The sequence below is a fragment of the Triticum aestivum genome, chromosome 4B, assembly GCF_018294505.1.
Source record: "Triticum aestivum cultivar Chinese Spring chromosome 4B, IWGSC CS RefSeq v2.1, whole genome shotgun sequence".
Classification (NCBI taxonomy): Eukaryota; Viridiplantae; Streptophyta; class Magnoliopsida; order Poales; family Poaceae; genus Triticum; species Triticum aestivum.
The window spans coordinates 594,711,919-594,719,251 of record NC_057804.1 but is presented as its reverse complement, the minus strand read 5'-3'; positions in this window follow the sequence as shown (position 1 = coordinate 594,719,251).

The window sequence follows — 7,333 nt, the reverse complement described above, 5'->3', positions numbered from 1 at the left end:
CAGCGGCTGGCGGCGGACGCCCACGTGGCGTGCTGTGATTCGTCCGGGCGCGGCGGGCGGACGTGTCCGGCTCGCCCGGACGTGTCCGGCGGCGCGGAGAGGGGAGATTTTAGGGTTTCATCCGGAATTTCGGGGAAGGGGTCTATATATAGAGGTAGAGGGAGCTAGGAGTGTCCAAATGAGGTGCAGTTTTCGCCCACACGATCGTGATCCGACGACGGAGAGCGTGGAAGTGACTTAGATGGGTTATTGGGCTGTTTTGGAGGGTTGTTGGGCTGCAACTTAAAAGAGGCCTTTGCGGATATGCGGATAACCGTTGGAGTACCAAACGAGCTCCAAATGACCCGAAACTTGACAGGTGGTCTACCGGTGCTATACCAGGGCCACTTGGCAAGGCTCGGTCCATTCCGAGAACGTTCAACACCCGCACACGAAAAGAGACAAGAGGGGTGCACCGATGCATGTGGGAGTGTCGGATTGTGAAACGGACAACGGGGAAAATGCTCGGATGCATGAGACGAACACGTATGCAAATGAGATGCACATGATGACATGATATGGTATGCATGACATGAATAAAATGCAAGAACAAAAGACAAAACCCAACCACGGAGGGAATATCATATCACATAGCCGAAAATGGCAAGAGTTGGAGTTACAAAGATGGAAAGTTACATCCGGGGTGTTACAACCTAGTCTAGTCTTCGACGTCTTCTCACCAGCGCGGAGCTAAGTGCTGCCACTTGGCATGGGCGGGAGCCCCCGAGGCCCGAGGGCGGCTCTCCGTAGACTCCGGGGTGTGTACAGCTCAACTCATTATTACGTGAGAGTGTCACGGGCGACGAGCTTCACGGGCACTGGGCCTTCTTCACAGGTACCGGCCTTGCTTCATATCGCCAGATGAGGGCCCCGCCTTGCGCCACCCTTGACCACCATCAATGGCGCCCAGAAACCAGGACGACGCCAATGCGGAAAAGGGGACGCCGGCGGTTCCCTCGACGACCACAGGTCCTCTGCCGGGGGCAGGCCCTGGGGCACCTCCCCGGCAGAGGGCCTACCTCCGAAGAACGCCTTGCTCCGCATGCCGTGGGGAGGATCCTGGCTCCCGGTCCCTCTCTTGCTACCCCCAGTGACCTCCTCCCGAGGGGAGGGAGATCGCCGCACTGGGGCAGCCATCCGCTGCAGCGACCTGAACCTCATGCGACCCATGGTTAGCATAAGCTTGCTCCTAAGGAATTAGCGGTACCAGATAGTTGCTGCTGCTGGCACGATCGTCGTGGCTTCCATGAGGCTCCTGAAAGAGCTCGGCCTCTGGCGCCTCTTCCTCCCAGCCTGGCCCGAGGAATGAGCCGTGGTCTTCCTCCAGTGCGTACCCTTGATCCACCATGTGGGGCACATAGGCCTCCGGGGTCGCCACCCCAAAGGCCTCGCCGTAGTGCCCCGCACGCCATGCAGTTCGACTTGAAGCTCCATCTTGGGGATGGTAGGGCGGCGGCCCGCTAGGACCATAGGCAGCGATGCACATGCCCTTGCTTACCAGGGGCAGTGTCGGTGCAGCTTGCTGCCCGACGCTGATGGACAGGCCAGTGTTGATGAAGCCTTGAGGTGCGCCTGGGGGTGCGTGGGCACGGATTGGTCCTCCTCGTGATCCGCCCGGGCCCTGGGGTGGAAGTCGGATGCAGAACGGGGGGGAGGCTGACGCAGCGGCATCCAGGAGCTCGGCGACGCACTCCAGCAGCACGTCGTGGCCGCTTTCTTGAAGTCTGCACCACAGCAGCTCCCGCACCACCGTGAGCGCGGCCTTCATGTTTGCCTGCTCCCGTCTGGTGTGCGGTGTCGTGGCTGCAGCATGGCTTGAGGCCCTGGCTGCCGACCGTACCTGCCATGGAGTGAGAGCAGGCGATGCCTGACCATGTCGCCCGCGCCCCACAGCGCCCTGCGGGGCACGGGCTGCCTGAGATGCGGGGTTGAGGTCACCTTGGGCAGGCAGCACGGCATGGGCAGGCCATGCCGCCCAGCGGTCGGAGTTGGCCATCGGATCGCCAGACATGGAGGCGGTGAAGCGGCGGAATGCAAGACGGAAGAAGGAAGATTCCGGCGCACCCCTACCTGGCGCGCCAAATATCGGATGTTGGGTTCCGGCAGACCCTTAAGGTTCGAACTCTGGGGTGCGCACGAAGATCTTCCCCCTACCGATCCAGATCTAATCGCCTCGTGAGAATCTAAGCTAAACAATGAACAACACAAGGGACGCAAACTTTATACTGGTTCGGGCCACCGTTGTGGTGTAATACCCTACTCTAGTGTGTGGTGTGGTGGATTGCCTCAGGGGCTGATGATGAACAGTACAAGGGGAAGAACAGCCTCGTGACAGGTGTTCTTGAGCTGGTGCGATGAAATGCTTGGGTGAGTTCAATCGCCTCTCTGCCTGATGGGTGCTCGATCCTCCCCTACTCTGTGGTGGCTAGTCCTATTTATAGAGGCCCTGGTCCTCTTCCCAAATATTGAGCGGGAAGGGCGCCAACAACGGCCATTTTGAAGGGGAACATCTAGTACAAGTTATCCTGGCTAAAGTTGGTCTTCGGCTGCCAAAGGCACTGGTGGTGATGCCATCTTGGGCTCCATGGTGACCTCCATCCTGCCGCCCTGCGGGTCTTGGTCTCGTTGCACTGAAATGGCAACCTTTGCCTGATGCCTCGGTACTCCACGCATGTGCTTGCCCCCTTTGCACCAAAGAGGAAACAAGGACACTGCGCAGACCGGCGCCCGCCTGGCGCCCGCCTGGTCTCGATCGTCATGGCTTGCGTCATGAGCACCTCATGAGGTACCCTGCCTTGATCTCTCCGCCTCCTTGCGAGCCTGCCTGGCGAGGCAATTCCTGAGGAGGTCCCGTGTCGTCCGCCCCGCGAGGCTTGGCCCCTCGCCAGGGTCTTGAGTCTTGTGCTGATGAAGATGGGTTGCACTGGGCCATCACTTGAGCCACGTTGTAGGCCGCACGCAGGCAAGTCTGGGGACCCCCGTTCCCAGAATGCCGACACGGTTCCTCTCCCGCCAGGCCAAGGCTTCGGCATCGTTCTGGTCCAGGCCGAGGTCCGAGTCGGCCCATCCCTCCACCTCGGCCTGGTCAGCGAGGTCGGACCGGCTCCTGCGGAATGCGGTCCCTTCGGCGGCCGCGGCTTCCGCCGCCGACCTTGCCAGCGCGATTGGCGACCTGAAGAAGAAGGCAGAATAAGCCAAAAAGAAAACAAGACCGTCTCGACAACCCGGATGCGTGCGGAAGAAAAAAACTTAGCCCGACAAGACAGGGACCGGGGTTGGTCTCCCGTGTCGAGTGTCGTGCATCCTCTTGACCGGCCTCCCGGCCCCGGCTGGGTCCGTCATGCGCTTCGGGGCCCGGGGTCACGGCGCGATGCTATCCTTCCCGTGCGGGTGGCTCGGCGTCGCCCCATGCGAAGACCCGGCTCCGCCCGCATCACCGCCTCCCCCGCCCAATGCCGCTGCTCCAACAACCGGCATCAGCATCGCCTGCACCATGCAACGATCAGCAATTCAAGACACATGAAGAGAGAAAAAACACAGGACTTACCCGCGCGACGCCCACCGCCGGCGTCTGACTCGGCCACCTCCTCCCTGCTGTTGACCGCGGGCTCCTCTGGTGCAACCGGCGCCACCTGCGATGGAGCCCGGGCAGAAGGATGTCAGATCGCGTTCAGAAGCACCTCCCGCGTCGCGTCAGGACGAATGAGAAGGTGTGCAGCAGCAAAGTAAGAGGACCAGACACTCACCTACGGCATAGGGTTCGACTCGCTGTGCGGCGCCTTGCCGAACCGCCAGTCCTCTCCAAGGTTGGCCTTGGAGATGTCATTCATGTTGCATGCGATCTGCTCCGCAGATAGCCGCGTCGACCCCACGCGGTTGGGGTCTTGAAGGCCGATCATTTCACCGATGAAGCAGGAGCGCCTCTGAAGTGGAAGGACCCAGCAAATGATGAACGCGGCAAGGAGGTCGGTGCCGGTGAGCCCCTCCTGCATCCTCATCACCGTCACCCGCTCGCAGAGATTGACAATCTCCTGCGACGGGCGCCTGAGCGAGTAGCCCCAGTTCGTCTTCGCCCGCGGCGGCGCGATGGCGAAGGGAGGAAGGTTGATGTGGTCTGCACCAAGATTGCGGACGTAGAAGAAGGAGTTCTGCCACTTCTTGGCAGAATCCTCCAGCGGGATCTTGGGGAAATCCGGCCCCGACCTCTTCGAGATGACGGCGGCGCCGCAGTTGGCAAACTCATCGGCCTAGTGGCCTTGCTGATTCAAGGAGAAGAAGCGTGCCCAGAGGTCGATTGTGGGCTTGACCCCCAGGTACCCCTCGCAGAGGGTCACAAAGCCGGAGAGCTGGACGATGGCGCCAGCACCAAGATGATGCGGCTGGAGCCTGAAGAACTCCAGAAACGCGTGGAAGAAGGTGCTCGCCGGCAGCCCGAACCCGCACTCTAAGTGCGTGAGGAAGACCACGCGCTCCTGCTCCTCGGGCCGAGGCCTCTGCTCGCCACACGGCATGCGAACACCGACGTCCGTCTCCCGCGGCAGGCGCCGCGACGCCCGAAGCTGGATGATGTCCTTGGTGGTGATCTTCGAGCCCATCCAGGAGCCCGACGGTAGCGCCATGGATGGAAGAAGGAGGAAGAAGATGGAATACGGAGGAAGTTCTGCTCGGGGCAGCGGGCGCGGCTGTGCGTCAGTTGCGTAGAGCAGAGCAAGAGCAGGGGGACAGGAGGGCGCGAGGGAGAATAATGTCCGCCGCCCCCTTGCCCCCCTCAATTTATAACCCTCGGTTCAAACGTGGGGGAGTGGGATCGTCTGCACGCACCCGTTCCACTACCCCGCAATAAGTGCGCACGTACACACCCAGTAACTGCTCGGGGAAGTGCAACCGGACCCCGGACGCTGCAATAAATCCGCGCGCGTGAACCAAGGGCGCGCGGAGGCGGGCCCCAGCCTGTCACCCAGTCCCGTCACGCGCGTGGCCTGTCAGGCCCCTCCGACTTCTGGGCACCACGTGGCACCCGCGCGAAGCCTGAGGGATTGCCCCAAGATTCAACGGACTCCTCGGTTCCCGCCACGGCCGGGACGCCGCGATCCGGTTTCCGAGAAAACCGGCACACAGTGGGTGTTGCCAGACCCGGCGCTCGCAGAATCAGCCTTGCTCAAGGGGAAACTGCGAAGGCCCACTCATCCGAAGATGGCGTACCTTCACAGCTTCGGGGACTACTGTCGGGGGGATGAACCCCGGGCAGGCAACGGAACCCGGATCCTTTTCAAAAATTGCGGGGCCCGCATCGCCCCTCAAACCGGCATGCCCCCGGCCGGGTCGCTTGACCTGGCAAGGCCCGCAACCCGGCCAAACTCTCCGACCTGGCAAGGTACGTCGACCCAGCCTCAGCAACTGGCGCGAGACGACCCAACCCGGTGCAACCAAGGCTTCCCCAACAAGCCGACCCCACCCATGGCGTGCACCGCAATCCAACCACGGGTCAAGCTCCCGTCCCATCCAGGCCGTACGATATGACGAGACTTCAATCACCGATGACCAAGACAACATTGCTTCCACCCATGCCTATGGTCAGCTGGAGTGTGGCAACAGTGCCCCTTACCTACCTGCTGACCGGGGCTGGCATGGCAACAGTGCTCCCGCCCTCACCAATGACGACAGCAAGCGGCAACCTGACGGGGAGCCACTATACATGACTCAACCCGACCACACCCTGACGATCGACAAGACGGCGCACAGCCCCCCTAGGAACGCAGGGCCCGCACCTAGGGGAACCTGGTGAACCACAAGCCCTCAGCGGGACCCAACCCGGGATCCCGGGCTCTGACAATACGGACCCACCGACTCGGTGTATTACCATTGTAACCCTGGGGTGGTTGATCTATAAAACCCCTCAGGAGCCCACGCCTACAGGGGCATGTGGCATGTGAGAAACAGATAAGAGGGAAGAGCAAGTAAGCATAGGACTAGCCACCAAACCGCAACACCGGAGAGAACGAGCAGCCCAAGCCTTCGCCAGCTACCTTCCTCCTCCATACAGATCCAGGAGCAACATTGTACTATCGATCATCCAACTACACTCGGCTGGACTAGGGTATTATCTCTCCGGAGAGCCCCGAACCTGGTTATGTCCGGCGTCCCGCACCCGCTCATGCCAACCTCGCCTCTGGAGCCCACCAGCGCCCTCGAGCCTCCTCCTCTCTTTAGCAATCCCTTGGCATCTGCCGTGCGCCCACCACGACAAGAATCAAATAATATTCATAGATAATTTGATCATAAATCCACAATTCATCGGATCTCACAAAACGCACCGCAAAAGAAGATTACATCGAATAGATCTCCAAGAACATCGAGGAGAACACTGTATTGAAGATCAAAGAGGGTGAAGAAGCCATGTAGCTACTAGCTATGGACCCGTAGGTCTGTGGTAAACTACTCACACATCATCGGAAGGGCAGCAAGGTTGGTGTATAGGCCCTCCGTGATCGAATCCCCCTCCGACAGAGTGCTAGAAAAGGCCCCAAGATGGGATCTCATGAGAACAGAAGCTTGTGGTGCTGGAAAAGTATTTTTGGTGTGCCTTTGGTATGCGGGGAATATTTGGGTATTTATGGAGCTAGAACTAGGGTTAGGAGGGTCGCGAGGGGCCCACAAGCCTGGGGGTGAAATAGCTAGGGCGCACCTCCAGGGCTTGTGGCCCTCTCGTGGCTCTTCTGGCCTCCTCCCAAAGCTTCCTAGGTGTCTTCTTGTCCAAGAAAAATTATCAAAAAGGTTCATTCTGTTTGGACTCTATTTGGTATTGATTTTCTATAAAAGGCAAAAACAAGGAAAAAAACAACTAGCACTTGGCACTAGGTTAATAGGTTAGTCCCAAAAACTGATATAAAATAGCACCATAATGTATATAAAACATCAAAGATGGATAATATAATAGCATGGAACAATAAGAACTTATACATACATTGGAGACGTATCAAGCATCCCAAAAAGCTTAATTCCTGCTCCTCCTCGAGTAGGTAAATGATAAAAATAAATTTTTTTATGTGGAATGCTACCTAACATGTTTATCAATTAATATTTAGTTTATGTGGAATGAATATTCAGATCCACAAGAATCAAAACAAAAGTTTAATATTGACATAAAAACAATAATACTTCAAGCATACTAATAAAGCAATCATGTCTTTACAAAATATCATGGCTAATGAAAGTTATCCCTAAAAAATCATATAGTCTTTTCTTGCCCCATATTCATCACACAAAGTATTTATCATACACTGCCCTGATGACA